Source organism: Silene latifolia, chromosome Y, assembly GCF_048544455.1.
Source record: "Silene latifolia isolate original U9 population chromosome Y, ASM4854445v1, whole genome shotgun sequence".
NCBI lineage: Eukaryota > Viridiplantae > Streptophyta > Magnoliopsida > Caryophyllales > Caryophyllaceae > Silene > Silene latifolia.
Window position 1 is genome coordinate 244,534,186 of NC_133538.1, and position 16,971 is coordinate 244,551,156.

Genomic DNA, 16,971 nt, shown 5'->3' on the forward strand with positions numbered 1-16,971 from the left:
GGCGCCGTTGCCGGGGAGGCAATTGTTTAAAATTTTTAGTTGTTTCTATTTTTAGTCTTTCTATTAGTTTAAGGGACATCTGTTCCTTAAACTATTCTTATATTCTACCTGAGATTGAGAAGACTTTGCGTGAGTTGAGACGATCATCTAGAGTATTACCGACAGAGAAGAGCTGAGTACTCTGTCTAGTTACTACAAGAACACTTTATTTGAGGAGGATCCACCTTCATCTCCTGTTTCTACTTCATCAACTGAGACCGTCACATCTCCAGACATGGCTGAAGAAGCAAGCATAGCCAGTCACTCTGAGCCGACAGCTGAGAATCTCTATAAGGGATTCGCATTACCAAGGACGGATAGAAAATTCGAGCCGAAACCGTCCTATATCAACTTGGTTGAGAGAAACCAATTCGGGGGAGCTGCAAATGAAGATGCAGCCAAACATATGGAGACTTTCATTGATTATTGTTGTTCCATACCCCCACCAACCGGTGTGACCCAGGACCAGGTGAAGGAGACCATGTTCATATTCTCTCTTCGTGATGCTGCAAGGGAGTGGTACAGAGACCTGGATCCAGCTGCTAACGGGATCACTGATTGGAAGTCGCTGGCCTTGGCATTCTACAAGAAGTATTTCTCTGCCTCGAAGACAAATGCCATTAGAGCTCAGATCACGAGCTTTAAACAGGGTCCGGATGAGAATTTTTATGAGGCATGGGTCCGTTTCAAGAAGCTAGTGCGAACTATTCCGCACCATGGGTTTGAGAAGTGGACTCTATGTAATCAATTTTATAATGGGCTCTATGACGATCAGAGGGCTGTCTTGGATGCGGCAGCAAATTGTAGATTCCAGGAGAATGTTCGAGAGACTAAGGGGTGGAAAATTATCGATGATTTGGCCACCCACAAAGCTGAGTATGGAAATTCTAGGGGAAACCAAAGGAGAAGTGCTGAATCCCCTTCTGTAGCCGCATTAGAAGCTCTCACGGCGAGATTTGATAAGTACGAGTTGAGAGGAGCTTCAAAAGGAGGGATCTATCATGTGAATGCTGTTTCAGACGGTCCTTTCGTCTGCAAGAGATGTGGAGGAGAAGGACATGTTTCAGACAACTGTCCTAATCCCTATGAGTCTTGTGCTTCCTTTCAATATTATAGGCAGACAAACACTTATTTTGAGCCGAATGTCCATCCGAACTTGAGGTGGAGTAGCCAAAATATCCTAAATCCGACTCCACCTCCACAGCAGCAGCAGCAGCAGAATTATGTGCCCCCTCATAAGCAGCAGCAGCCATATCAAAAGCCTCCGTATATTTCACAGCAGCAGCAGCAGTCCCAAGGCTCCGAATTTGCCGAATTGAAAAATTTATTGCTGAAAGAGTCTCAAGTTAGAGAGGCCGGGATGATGATGTTAGAGAGCCAAATTGCTCAATTGGCTAGCAATAGTGCAACTCGAGCTCCGGGGCATTTACCGTCGCAGACGGATCAAAAGGGGACCCTTAATGCTATTACTTTGAGGAGTGGGTCCACCCTTGAGGGGCCCGCTATGGTCGAGGATGTCACTGAAAAAGATGAGGCGGAACCAAGTAAGAAGAAGGCAGTGACGAATAATAGCAAGAAAAAGACGATCAGCAGGTATGTCAGTCGATCGACTGACATACCCGATCGATCGACGGTCGCGAAAAGATATCGCATCGTTCTGTAAACATCGGCCGATCGATCGACGACGCTGCTGAGGGTGAGTCTTTTCGTCCTCCAATGCCAAATAACTTGAGGGACCACTTGTTTCGGGGTACGACTACTCCGAAAGTATTGAGGCAAGACCCAAATGCTGATGGGTCAGTTTCGGTTCCGAAGTAAGACCCGATGACGATTAATGGTTCATTTTTTAGACGGTCTGAAGAAGGGTCAAGCTTCAACAAGGAGAAGATAGTGGATTTTCAGCCTAAGTCCACCGATGCCGGCATGAGAGACCTAGAGGAGAGGGCTAAGTTGCTTCTTTCAGCCCACTATCCGGAAAGATTGGTGCCGACGAAGGAACAGGTATCGTTTAATAAATTTGAAAATGTTATTCGTAGCTTAAACGTACAAGTTCCTTTTCTTGAGTTAGTTAATCAAGTGCCTGCTTACATGAAATTTATGAAGCAACTGTTGTCTAAAAAGAAGTCACTTGAAACTGTGCATTCTGTCGCACTAACTGAGGAGTCATGTTCTTATCTGACCCACACTGCACCTCATAAGCTAGAAGACCCAGGTAGCTTTTCAGTCCCATGTAGTATTGGCACCTTTTCTATTGAGAAGGCCTTGTGTGACCTAGGAGCCAGTATTATTGTCATGCCCTTGAGTCTTGCTAGGAAGTTGAAATTGACTAGGTTTGCAGTCACCAACATGACAGTACAGATGGCTGACCGATATGCGGTCCAGCCTATAGGAGTCTTAGAGGACATTCCTGTGCAAATAGGAAAGTTCTTTTTCCCTATTGACTTCGTTGTACTAGATATGCCCGAGGATGCCCACATTCCTATCATCATTTTGGGTAGACTATTTCTGCACACTGTTAGTGCAGTTATAGATTTTGGCTCAGGGACTTTGACCTTCAAAGTAGGGAAGCATTCCATTGTCTTTGCCCAGATAGCTAAGAAGAAAGACCCCATGTGGCCACTCACTTGTAATACGGTTTCTGAAAAGAAATCATATTTTATACTTCCTGACTTGCCTATTTCTATGCCTGTTTCTGCTATAACACCTCCGCCCCAGGTTGGGAGCAAATTGGAGGAAGATTCTTCTATTCTAGATGTTGCAGGAGCTGGTTTGGGAAGGAAGAGCCGCAAGTTGCTCCAGCTGTGAAGGAGTCAATCGTTCAAAGAGGCGGCCTAGGATGTCTTAGCTATGGCACTGATGAGGAGCCCGATGAGGAGCCAATCAAAGTGACGGAGTCCGATTTGGATTCTGATGAGTCAGAAGAGGTCATTGATTGGGAAGATGTTGAGGCTGTTGGTCCATTGAGTTCTGCGGATGTTGGAGTTGAGAAGAGTACAGCTGAGAAGATGAGCACTGTAGAGGCTACCTCTTCTAGCCAGAAGTCGAGCAAGTGGGCCATTCCGTGGCCATTCTTGATCAACTATTAGTTGATTAAGGCTTTTTCAAACAACATTTTATTGCTTTTTAAGACTATTTATTGTTTTTCGTGTGCGCAAGACTTCGCAATTTTTATAAGTTTGCTTAGGATTTTATGTGCTTTAGACTATTGCTTTGGGTTTTGTGCAATTTTGGGCGCGTTATTGTGTTTATTTGCAGGTTCATAGACCTGGATAGCTCAATTTATTGAGCTAATTGAAGAAATCAGAGAGTTACAGCAGGTTTTTCAGTCGATCGACTGGCCTGTGTGGTCGACCGACTGAGCTGCGATTTCCAGGAGCTTCTGTCCCTGTTCACTCTGGTCGATCGACTGGGTGATGTGGTCGATCGACCACCCTGCGCTGCTGTACCTTGTTTTCGATCATTCCCCTGCTGTGTTTGGTCGATTTGCGGAGTTGAGGGAGTCTTTTATCCACTTTATTCTCCGACTCATTTATGTTTTCTTCCGTTTCTTTATTTTACACATACTTTTGCGTTTCAATAATTGTTTTCTCGGTTTTATGCGTGGTACTTTTGCTTCTTTTCAGGTACTAAGTGGTAGCACTGCTGGCTACTAAAACCTCCTATCTCACGCTGGTTTGGGGAGGTTTCCTTTTGCTGCGCTTAAAGTCTTATGAGTTTCGAGTCCTTACTTCATGTCTTGTTTAGTTAATTTCACGCAAATTCCCATTTCCTTTTATTTCATTACATGATTTTGCACAATGGGGACATTGTGCGATTTGGTTTGGGGAAGGGTTTTGCGTTGCATTTCATTTGCTTGCATTCACGTTTACATTTTGTCTTGCATTGTTGTTTATTTTCTCTTATACAAATTCAAAAAAATTGAAAATTTTCAAAAAAATTCAAAAAAAATATATCACGTTTATTTTAGCATATAGGTCGAGTCGGAACGGTAGTATTTCATTGATGACACTGCATTTTCAGCTTTTTTATGCCTGAGCCTTGCTAATTGACATGTTATTAGTAGAATCGTATATGCATATCTACGAGTTCTCGTTAATATCTTGCTGAACTTTAGACTTGACTTAGATTTTTGGCAAAGTACATCATTTCTGAGGTTTAGAGCTTATAACTGGTGTCATTCATGACCAGTTTATCTAGGATTGTGAGTAGTACTCCTTATGAGACATGTTACATTAATTTGCATAAATATGAACTTGATCTGCTTAATACCTGTATGCATTCGGTGTGTGGTTTGTTGACACATGTGGAAGAGGTTTCCTTTATTCATTTTGGCAATAAGCTCCACACTGCCAAAAATAGCCTTTTTGTCCCGTTAACTATATCCTACATTTAGCCTGCCCTTGTCAAGCTAGTAGTTTATGTTCTTGGGATTGTTACTTCATTTTTGGTTGCAAATGCTCTTTTGAGATGATGTTGGGAAGATGAAAAAGAAAGGAAAGGAAGAAAAAAAAAAAAGAAAAAAAAAACAGAATTGGAAAAGAAAAAATAAAGAGAGAAGAAAAATGTTTCGAAAAAAAAAAGAGAGAGAAGGAGAAAAAAAAAACGCATGTGTACTGTAGAGGACGGTCGATCGACTGGACTCATTGGTCGATCGACTGATGCCCGAGAAGAAAAAGAAAATCAAATTGCATAATTCAAGGTGTTTATTAAATGGCGATTTTTGCTCCCATGTTGCATTCATATCTTATGGGGGAGTTGATTAATTATGGAGATAGTGAGATTTGTGCTTGCTATTAGCACTCGTTTTATTGGAATTTTGAGCAAGAAGTTGGATGTTGTTATTAATTTGGTTCCCTTATTTACTAGCTTGGCTTTTAACTCTGTTTTTGTCCAAATTTATCTTAGCCTCTTCTTACTCATTACCTCACAATCCATATTTACCTCGGCATGTGTCATGGTCATTTGATTGGTTGGATTACATATGTACGGTTGTAGAGATTATTTTCATATTAGATTGCAGGCATGTTCTTATAGGTCGTAGTTAGGTGAGATTCATTACAAAATGAATTCTTTCTATCTTTACATATACTCACCTGTATTTATTGAGTGATTTGAGCAACCCGTGAGAGTCCAATTTGATAAGTCTCTATAGTTGACGGTTCAGCAGCTTTTTAACGACTTCATAACTCGTTTGCATGATTCACATTGCTAATTGATTGTTGGTTATTGCATTAAATTGGTTTAGGCTTTACAGTTTGCATTTCGCTCTGAGTTTGAACTCGTTCCATTAGGTTTTAGGATCGAGTCTAGTTCTTGCTTGGGGACAAGCAAGGGTTTGGTTTGGGGAAGTTTAATGCGTGTCTTTTATATGATGTTTTACACCCTATTTTACACGCATTTCAGAGCTCAATTATGTAGTTTAAAGCTACTATTTGCCCCATTTCGTCTACTTTCGTATTTTTATGTAATATTGCAGATTTATGCGGAAATAAGTAGATATTGAGCTAAATCCGTCCCCGAGTATCTTGCATTGCATCTGTCATGAAGTATTTACTCAAGGAACGATCTTGGTGCGCATTTCGAGGCCTGAAAGATAATTTTATGAAGAATTTGAAGCGGACTATCAGCTAAAGCAGTCGATCGAGTGGCCTTCATGGTCGATCGACCAACGCACGACTTCCAGGAGCTACTGTACACTGCAGTCCAGTCGATCGACCGGTCACAGTGGTCGATCGACCACACCGCTAAGCTGCGTGAATTAAGAGATCGATAATTAAGAAGCCCGTTGTGTATTAGGTTTAGGAAAGAGTGTTACATTATATTCCTATATAACGTAACCTGACACTTTTCAGTTTGACATGAAGTCTTTCATCAGAAAACTTTAGGGAAATATTAGGGTTTGCATTTAAATTTAATTATTCAATACAATCGGATTATTGCTTTACTTCCTTTCGTACTTTCGGTTTCCTCCTATTCCACCCGGTATTCTTCTGCTCTTATTTCAGTTTTATTACTCTACTTGTTCATAGATATAGAATTTCTAGATTAGTTTCCCGAAGCCGAAATTATCGTTTTATGTTATTTGTTTGTTTAATTATTTTGATCATGAATTCAGCAGTTTTATTCCTTAATCTTATTGTTATTTTCGTCGTAATCATGAGTAGCTAAATACCCTGTGTTAGGATGTAGGGAATCTGTAGAAGTAGACGGCATTAGAATAGTAGACCCGAATCGCGCCTTGGTCGATCGACTGGCTTACGTGGTCGATCGACCAGCCACGTGAGATCACCTTCGTTTTAATTAATTAAATTGTTATGTTTGACGAATCGAGTGCACGCGACTAGTTAAATGCCTAGGATTTGACCGGCCCAATAAAGATCGAAAGATAGGGAAGGGAGATAGCCTACCTAATTAAGGCGACTAAATTAATAAGATCGAGAGATGAGTTAGTTTAGCCTTTTTAGTCACTTTTCAGGACGAAAGTTAGTATTAGTGATATTTGGGACCTGTAGCGAGATCGAAAGATGCTACCTGTAAGAATGGACCGAGAGGACTTCTTATTTTCCCGTCTCACGTGTTTGTTTTAGACCTACCTAGTTTACTGCCGTCGATGCTATAGTGAACCGACCATTTTAGCACCCTTTTAATATTTGTTTTCATCCGTTTATTTAGTTTACTTTTCTTTTATTGCCTTTAGTATAGACCAACTAAAATCAAAACCCCCACACTTGTTACTTTAAAGACTAAAATCAGACATCTATTGATTGCATCGCCTCCCTGTGGTTCGACCCTGTTACCGCTAGCTTCTGTTAGTTTTAGTAGGTATTATAAATATTATCTTTGGTGCACACAACGATAGGCATCAACTACCATCTCAGACACAGACAGGGACGGACTGGAAGGAGAGGTCGAAGAGGGCATCGAGCTAGAATCCATCCTAAATAAATTGGTCAGGGGAAAAGCGATAAGAAATAAGCGTGAAAGTAGCATGAAAATTCCCTAAACAGTCGAAAAAATTCGACCTACAGCCCAGAGGTTCCCAAAGTTTCCTCAAAAATTCGAATGAGACAAGTGAAAAACGATAGGGGAAGGGTAGTAGGTATCAATAGCAGCAAATTAAGCAACAATTGAAGCAATTTAAGCATAACTAGCAGTACAGACCAAACGACAGTCGAAAATTTGACTGAGATGAACCCTAATTGCCATTATCTCATAAAATTCGAATTAGACATGCAAAAATCAATGAGGTACGGGAATTGATCAACAAGTAAGACAAATAGGGCAAACAATTACAATTATAGTCGAAAAATTCACCCAAATAAGGAATTTCGAAACCCTAATCCTAATTCACTTCATAGAAAGCAAAACTAACGGAATTAAAATGCAAATAAGTGTAGAAATTACTTACTTGATGATTAGGAACCTACAAAGAACAATTAATCGATAAGAAACAAGCAAAATGGGCGATTTTTGATTGAAAAACCGCGGAACCCTAATTCTCTTAATAGACCGTGTAAAATAGCACGAATCAAGGGGAAAGTAGAGGGTTATGCACGATTAATTAACAATAAACACAATGTAGGTGGTGGATTTGGCAAATGGGCAAGAAAAAAGGAGGAATTGGGGGTTTTTTTGATCGCAAATAGGGAAGATAGTCGAAATATGGGGGATGAAAAGAATTAGAAGTAAAAAAAGAAGGAAGTTAAGGGGACTCCTTGTACGGCCTTTGCAAAATCACTCGATCAAGTGGTTTAAAACTACTCGATCGGGAACTTCTAGCATGAATCCGCTCGATCGAGTAAAAAGTTACTCGATCGAGAACTCCCCTTTTCTGCTTTAGTCGATCGAGTAGAATAGAATCAGTCGATCGAACAGAATTCACTCGATCGAGTACAAAAAGTACTCGATCGAGCTCTTCTCCTCGTGTAAGCTCTTGAATGTGCTATCATTCCTTTTAATTTGCGTATAATTCCCCAAACCTGCATAAAAACACTCGCAAAAATATCCCAAAATACCAAAAATAAAAAGTAACAGTCTATAGTCTCTAATCTACGCTAAAAATCATCTAAATTCTAATTGTCCTAATTAAAAGAAATAAATAAAATTCAACGGAAAATTTAAAAATTGTTTTTACAATTTGTTACACGGGGCATTTCCCCGCTCACTTCTCAAGGCAATTCAGTAGCCCCTTAGAGGGCTCCAGACTGGAGGACGTCATCTCAGCAACATTGATCGTCCTCTTCAATTTCCACGAGCTTGCATTTGTATCATTAGGAGGAGAATAGTTGACGTCCACGTACGCGCGAACTTTTCTCATCATTACTCTTTTCTCACCGGCTTTAACATCGTCACTTCCACTTTGACTGACATTAATTGCACAATACCCTTTGACAGTCCTACATTATTTTCATCTGTACCTGTAGCAAGGAAAACAGACGAACTTTCCTCCTTTTTGCTCTCAACTTGAGGCGGAGGGGTCATAATAGCAGCACAATGCTCCAAATTTTCGTTTGGAGTGTCAATAGGAGGGTCAATAGAAGAGAGGGCATTGCAAGGCTGAGCTTGCATGGGAGCCCTTCGGAACTTAGACTGATGGAATATCAATTCCTCGTCCCCAACCTGAAAAGTCAATGTCTTACCCCCGACGTCTATTACTGCACGGGCAGTAAATAAAAATGGTCTCCCTAAAATAATAGGGGTATGGGCATCTTCGGGGATGTCAAGTACAACGAAGTCAACGGGAATAAAGAATCTCCCGATCTTAACAGGTATGTCTTCTATGACACCTAGTGGCCGTGATATGCTACAGTCGGTCATCTGAACAGTCATGTTTGTGCAATTAAACTTGGTCAAACCAAGTCTCTTAGCTAGAGCCAGCGGTAAGACACTCACGCTAGCGCCAAGATCGCATAACGCGTTATCAATCAAATGGGTACCAATATGACATGGAATCGAAAATCTACCCGGCTCTAATTGTTTGGGAGATAACTTATTCTGAACTAGGGTCGTCCCTACCTCGGTCAAAGCTAACGTCTCATGATCATTAATGTGCCTCTTACGCGATAAAATTTCTTTCATAAATTTAAGGTAGGAGGGTACCTGTGTCAGCAGTTCGGCGAATGGCACAGTGACTTGCAAGCTTTTCAGAAGTTCGGCAAATTTTCCGAATTGTTGATTAGCCTTAGTACTCTACAAACGCCTCGGGAATGGCACCATGATGGGTATCTCGAGTCCCTTGTTTCTCTCTTCCAACGTGTCAGCCGGATCAAGCTCAAAATCCTTCGAACGCTTCTTTCCTCTCGAACGAGGTCTTTTAGGCGATATTTTACTCGATCGAGCATTAGCAGGCTCTCGATCGAGCTTTTCTTTATCTACACTACTCGATCGACAAAAAATACCACTCGATCGAGGAGTTTCTTCAACAAAATCACTCGATCGACCAAAAATTTCACTCGATCGAGTAAGATCTTTTTCCTGTTCACTCGATCGAGTTGAAATTTTACTCGATCGAATCATTTCTTCAGCATTTTTACTCGATCGACCCCCAGTAATTAGTCGATCGAGTACTTTCTTTGTCGTCAGCTCCTTTTCTTCAACAGAACACTGTTCATCAGCAATAATTTCCTTCCCCGGGTCTGATTTCAACACGTCCGGCCCCTCATATGAACGACCGCTCCTCAAATTAATTAAATTTACCGTCTCATGTGGATTCTTATCAGCTTATGATGGTAAATGACCCGGTTTCCTTGTGGACTGGTTTGCGGCTAACTGGGCAAAACTTGAGTTTCAAGTGCCTTGATAGATGCATCTTTTTGTTGATAACTCGGTTGCCACTGCTTTGCCAAAGACTGCAACATTGTCTTCAACTCACCTAGCTCACTTACTCCACCAGAAGATGATGCACCTTGATTAGGTGTAGGAAAGGAATGAGGCTTCTGAAAGCCTTCTTGAGTCTTATGTGGAGGGACATACGGCTGCTGGTGCTGCGGAGGAGGGGTAGGATTGAGCACATTTTGACTTGTCCACCTCAAATTGGGATGGACTGCCCCTTGGTTGTTATAGTAGGAACCCCCTCCTTGCCTATATTATTGAAAAGCAAGGACCCCTTCATTCTCTGTAACACAGCCAACAGCAGTGTGACCGACGTTGCTCCCACACCTCTCACATGTAACAGTCTCCCCTCTAGTAACAAAATGAACCGTCTGAGACTCCCCAGCAGAATACAGCTCCAACTTATAAAATCTAGCATTCATGGCTTCCAGCTCAGCCACAACTTGCTTATTGACTGCATGAACTGTCCTAATACCATCCCTCGGGTTTCCATACTCAGCACAATGGTTCGCCATCTCTTCAATAAGGGCCCATACCTTATCATCGTCAGTGTTCTCTTAGAATCTTTCGTTAGATGATACATCAAGTATCGCTCTGTGATCATCGTACAGCCCATTGTAGAATTGGTTGGACAGAAACCACGGATCCAAACCATGGTGAGGAAGAGACCTCACCAACTTCTTGAAACGGGACCATGCTTCATAGAAACTCTCATCAGGTGCCTACTTGAAATTTGTGATCTTTGCCCTCAGCTGATTGGTGCGCTGTGGAGGGAAATATCTCTTATAAAAAGGAAGAGCAAGGGTCTCCCAGTCTCTGACCCCCGCGGCCGTACGGTCCAAATCAGTCAGCCACTCCCTGGCTGAGTCAGTCAAAGAAAAGGGAAATAGAACCTCCTTAATCTTGTCTTGAGTTACCCCCTTTGTGGCGGGGATAGTATAACAGTAGTCCGTAAAGACCTCCATATGCTTCCTCGGGTCTTCACTTGCCACACCTCTAAAGAGATTTCTCTCCACCAGATTGATATAGGAAGGTCGGATGTCAAATGTATTCCCATCCTCAGTCTGGAGATTGAAACCCTTTGGAATTGATGATGCTTTAGGCTCCGAGTGACTAGCAATGTTCGGCATCTTTACTGGTTGGTTTACAGAACTAGAAGTATCTTCTTCAAAAGATGGATTTTCTGTAAAAAGGAAATGCTGAAGCTCTATTCAAAAGTACTCAAGTCTTCCTTTCGTGATTCTCTTTGCAGACGGAGTCTATGCCTGAATAGTCTTTCTGGCTCAGAATCAGCTGAAATTAACTCAAATCTGTCTGACCTGGGCATACACAACACTGAAAGAAAATAAATAAGAACTGCCTCAAGGAATAAAAATTCCCTGAGACGGATAAAATAAATGAAACAAAGACATATAGGGCAATTGCCTCCCCGGCAACGGCGCCAAAATTTGACAGGGATGTCGTATACATATCCAAAATAACTAACTAAACTAACTATATAGCTAGGAAAGTCAGGTCGATCTCCTCAGGGAGGCAAGATATCTGTAAGAGTCCGTCTATTGGTCACAAATGGGGGGTGTTTATAATTTGATTTCTAAACTAAAAAGGTTTAAAATAAGAGAGATAAAGAAAGAGCAGTAAAGGTAGAAAAAGAGTGATAAACTAACAATAAAGAGGGGACATGTCAGGATTTCGGTTCACTACGGTAGTCCAATGACTCAAATGTAAACAACTTAGATGAATTACTGCGCGACGGATATGGAAAGGTCCTTCCGGTCCACTTTCTATCCTAAACTCCCACTAACTTAACTTCCGTCCTCGTCAGGGTAGTCTACTGTTCATAGTAGGTCTATTTAGTCCAATCTTCCGATCCAGGATTAAATTTAACCAGGTTAAAAAGGTGACTCAGAAGCGTGCACTCAACTAAGTCGGTAAATACAGTTATATTGCTATGGGGACAGAATATCACAATTAATTCATCTAACCTATTTATTACATACATCGTCACATTTCTACCGTAGATCGCCTAATCCTAACATGAAACAGATTAGCTACTCATGTTATTAATATTGTCAGAACTAATAATGATGAATGAACTAACGATAAACATAATGAAACGATAATTAAATTGCATAAAGGTAATTAGGGCAGAAAGTAAAAGGAACAAAACAAACAATTAAAATAAATGAAAGAGAGATTAATATTAAGAAAGGAGAAAGAGATTACAATCGCAAGAATCCGGCGTAAAGAACAAACAAATCCGAGCTAAATAACCCCGAAAGCAAAAGTTACAGTGAAAAGAAAAAGCAACGCAGTCTTTTTTTGTGAAGATGAATGATAGATAAAACTTAGATAGAATATAATAGATAGCTAATGACCTAGTAACGTGCGCTTAAATAGAAAAACTACTAAGTCAAATAACTAAACTAAGTACACGGGCTAATTAAAACCCACGCCAACCAAAACCACTCGATCGAGTAGTTTGAAACCACTCGATCGAGCATTTCTCCAGATAATCTACTCGATCGAGTAGAATTGTTACTCGATCGAGTAACTCCAAATTTAATCACTTCTTGGTCGAGTATAATACTTCTCGATCGATTAAATCCAGTCATAGAAACCACTCGATCGAGTGATAAAACAGCTCGATCGAGTATTCTTCCTTCAAATCAGCTCAAACTCGTGACCGACTACCTCGTAGACGGTTCCTTCACGCATCCCAATGTAAGGTCTCAGTCTAGAAAATCCCGGCTCCTTAAAATGCATGCAAAAAGGACGAAAATGGTATGATGCCACTACTTTCGCGTTCATTTCTACAAAACGGACAAAACGAACCAAAGTAGCTAATTAGGGGGGCAAAATGCAATATAAACAGTACAAAAGTACATAGAAATACGTGCTAAAATAGGCTCAAAAGACTATATAAAATGCACGTATCAGCAGTTTTAGGTTATGTTTGGTAAAATTGGGTGAAAAGGTAGCTGAAAATTGAAAAGCGAACTTAACTCTAAAAATGTAACTGATTAGGTAGCTGAGAATTAGGAACTGATAAGATAGCTGAATATATAAAAAAATGTTTGGGAAACTAACTGAAAAGGTAACTGATTTTGATGAAATGACGTAAAAAGATATGATAATTATTTAATAGTATAAATTTAAGGGGTAAAAACGGAAAATCAAATCAAAACAGGTACCTGAAATCTCAAATGCTACTCAAGGTAGCATTTCATTTCAGGTAGCCTTATTTGGTTAAATAAGCTACTTGCCAAACGCTTACAAAAAAATAAGGTACCTGGAATTTTGGTCAAATAAGCTACTTTGACCAAAGCAGGTACCTGAAATGCATTGCCAAATAGAGTCTTAATAATGATTATATGGTGTTTCATCGCCGATTTTAATTTTATTTAAATTGGTTGTGACTGTTTTCTTAACTTAAGACTGGTTATAATTTAGTAGGTTTTATTCGTAACCGTCTTAAGACGGGTATGGTTTAAATAACTCCCTTTAATTTTAATATTATCTAAATAGATTATGTGTATTTTCTTAACTTAAGACAGTTTTTAGAAAGAATTTGTGATAATTAGAGTGTTGTAAATAGATTCCATTGACATCCACTCAAATGCATATTAATAGTCAATTTGCTTGAATGTTCCACGAAGAATATAGTTGCCGCTTCGTAGATAGTTTTAGCTTAGCAGGAACTCTGATTTAGTAATGACTAAAAAGAAAACTTAATTCGATCAATTTGATACTCATGATTTGCAGGTTATATAAAATATCGGAATTATTAGTCGGTGTGCGTTTATTATATATGTGTGCCATATTGGAGATGTTAACGAGCTACACAAGTGCATGGGGTAGGGCCGGTTGGAGATGTATGAGCCCAAACCAGCCCGAGTTTTTTGTTTTGTTTTGTTTTTTTTTTTTGCACAAACTTTGCGGGTCAGACTAACTTTTTCACGCCGTGAACTAGCTTATAATGAGTTGTACGTGAGTTTCTTAGCGGAAGCTCTAAATTAATTTATTGGGGCGAGGTAACAAGGATAGTGTTATATTTGAGAGACGAAGTAAGTTGAATTATGAAAAAGAGTAAAAGAAAAGAACCACATACTCTATAGTGGTATTTATTAGGAAGGTGAGTATAAAATTAATTCTATTTTTGAGGAAAAAACATCTAGCTGTTTTATGCATCTCACTAAACCATACATAGTTATTAACACCCAATTTGAGATGTAGGACGATAGTCAAGGAATCTAATCATAATGATTATTATTAGGATTAAGATATAGATAGATTCAATTTTGTACAAACTCAGATTTTAATGTGTATATCCGTTCTGCACAAACGTAATGAAAAATAAGATTATTTAGTATCCACATAAGACATTACCCGGGCAGCGTACGGGCATGAAATCTAGTATTATTATTAATTAATGATATTATAAGAGTTTTACTTGATTTGAAACAAGCAAGTCTTACATCTATATATCTTACCTACGCACAAAGAAGTCAAAATACATTATATTTAATTTTATGTCTCTTTTAGTATTTTGTTGATATTGATTATCTCTCTTTGTATTTTGTGATATAGATTGTCATACTTTTGTCACATCGTTTCGTAGCAAATATATAAGTCTATTAACATACTAACGGTGTAATTGGTTTCGAAAATATAGGTACAAATCGTACAATGCTAGGTTGACTGCATGACTGTTGAAATCATTTATTATTTCTGTATGTTTCTAGGGAGGTACTTCTTCTTTACGATATACTATTATATACTTCGTTTGTAGAGATGATCATCTCCGGGCTGGCCCGTCCGGCCCGCTAGTTGAGCAGGCTTAGTCACGAAAAATGTTATAATTCATGGGTAATGGACAAGGAAATCTCAGCCCGCTAAATTATTGGACGGGTATGGACAAAATAATAATGTTCGTGGACAGCCTGCTAAACCCGCTAAAGTTTTTTATGTAATTTTTTATAACATTCCGTTTGATGCCTATGAGTGTCTTGATATTGTATTTTTTAGTGGATAATATGTTAGTGAAACGGAGCTAGCAGCGTTTGTGGATGGTAGTTGGTAGTGTATGCAGTTAGCGTCGAGGGAGACTATAATGTAGGTGATACAATATCGTGAAACATGTTGTGGAGGTAGGCAAAGTTGGTGGAGTTTGTGTTAAGAGTTCCTGTTTGATAGGTGGGGTTTAGTTTTGAGTTCCTAGTTGCGTTGTTGTGTCTTAATCGAGTTAGTATGTTTGTTTTTATGTATGGGTTGAACTTCGGGGACGAAGTTCTTTTTAAGGAGGGAAGACTGTAATACTACGGTTTTCTATGTCTATGGGTACTCTACTGAGTGGGACTTAATCTGTCGAGTAAGTATGTTTTTTTATACGAAAAAGTAGTCTGTCTGATGGGTACTCGATCGAGTATGTGTGGCACTCGATCGAGTAAGGGGCACTCGATCGAGTAAGTTACTTACTCGATCGAGTAAGTGAGTTTTACGGGCTGAGTTTGACGGGTTTTGTTAATGATGCGAGATAAGTATAAAAGGTTTTCCGTCACTTTTCTTAGTTTCTTTTATCTATTCTAAAACCTAAGTGAGGAGAAAAGGAGTTACGTAGTTTGTTTGTCATCGCATTATTAGCAAATCCCGGAGCTAGAGGTGTCGTATTTCATCGTTCTTTACACTGTTGTGATTCTTATGTCGAGGGTAAGCTTTACATATAATTTTTATCCTATTTTGTTAAAGTTGGTTAAACCCTAATTGGGTGATTTGGGGGTTTTGGGGACTATTGTTGATGTTAGATTGTGATTGTATGATTGTATTTTTGATAGGAAGTAATTTCAGTGAAGGACGATGTTGATTAGCTGATTGTGATGATCTTGGTGATTGCTGTTCCAGGTAGGGTTTTCCCTACTCAGTATTAATTACATGATGTGTTTGGTGGTTTCATTGTGATTATTGTTAAAGTATATTGTTGGTGGTTGTGACGGTTGTTGGTTATGTTGTTGGTTGTATTGTTGATTAACATCGTTGATTGTTGTTGTATCTGTCTATGGTCTTCGGGGTGCGTCCCTGGCTGAGTGGAGTCAGTTGCGGGAGTGGCTTCAGGCCCTTGATTCGCCTTCTGTGGAACCCGCCACAGGAGGGATGTGCACATTAATGAACATGGGTTTATCGCTCGATGGAGATGAGCGGGGCTTAGGTGGGTACGGCTGCGGTCCCCCACTGGCGGTGTGGAGTACTTGTTGTGATGGGTACTCTGGTAGGACTACACACTTTAGTGTGTAGGCAGGTGTTTGGAGATTGATTATGGGGTTTGGAGGATTGCTGTGTTGTTGAGCTGTTTGTGTACTTGTTTCGTTGTGGTTTGGTTGTGTGTAATTAGTACTGACCCCTTTTAAATGTTTTAAAACCTGTGGTGATCCATTCGGGGATGGTGAGCAGTTATTGAGCAGGTATGATATAAAGCGTATGGGATGGCTGGGATGAGTCATCACGTGGCAGTTAGAAGTCTTCCGCTGTGTCAGACGATGTTTAGTAGTTTGACAGTTTTATCAGTAGACCATTTTAAGAACCTTGTATTTCAGTTTTATATTTTTGGAGTTGACATGTAATCACTTTAAACCGTATTTACTTTTAAGTATGTTTCATTATTGTCTTATGATTATCATTGCCTCGGGTAACCGAGATGGTAGCACTTCCATGCCTTAAGTGGTCCTGGTAAGGCACTTGGAGTATGGGGGTGGTACAAAGTGGTATCAGAACGACGATCTTGAACCCTGTAACCAAGGAACCTATTGAACATAGCGAATCAAATTAAAATGAACCCGGGGTAGAAGTTGTAGGAGCTAATGCAAAGACTTGCGAGATGTCCTAAAGTCGCGAACTCGCCCTTCAATTTTGAACCGGTCACCATGGGATATGAGTCGGGATCTTTATGTATTTATTTTGTGAATTGTGTACCTATATAGTGATGTGTGGCATGAATCGATGTGATTTTGTATGTTGTTGGTTGAAAGCATGTTGAATAATAGTTGGTTTACAATGTTGGTTGGAGTCGTTGGAAAAGTATGTGAGAATGATGAATGATGTGGTGGA

At 39.9% G+C, this 16,971-nt stretch overlaps 2 non-coding genes across 2 annotated transcripts; one reads left to right on the forward strand and one right to left on the reverse strand.

Annotated features, from left to right (window-relative positions):
• Window positions 1-655: 655 nt before the first annotated feature.
• On the reverse strand, window positions 656-762 carry LOC141636584 (small nucleolar RNA R71). The gene has a single exon (XR_012541190.1). It is a non-coding gene; the product is annotated as a small nucleolar RNA R71 (small nucleolar RNA).
• Window positions 763-10,518: 9,756 nt separating this feature from the next.
• Window positions 10,519-10,624, forward strand: LOC141636235 (small nucleolar RNA R71). The gene has a single exon (XR_012540861.1). It is a non-coding gene; the product is annotated as a small nucleolar RNA R71 (small nucleolar RNA).
• The last annotated feature ends 6,347 nt before the right edge of the window (window positions 10,625-16,971 follow it).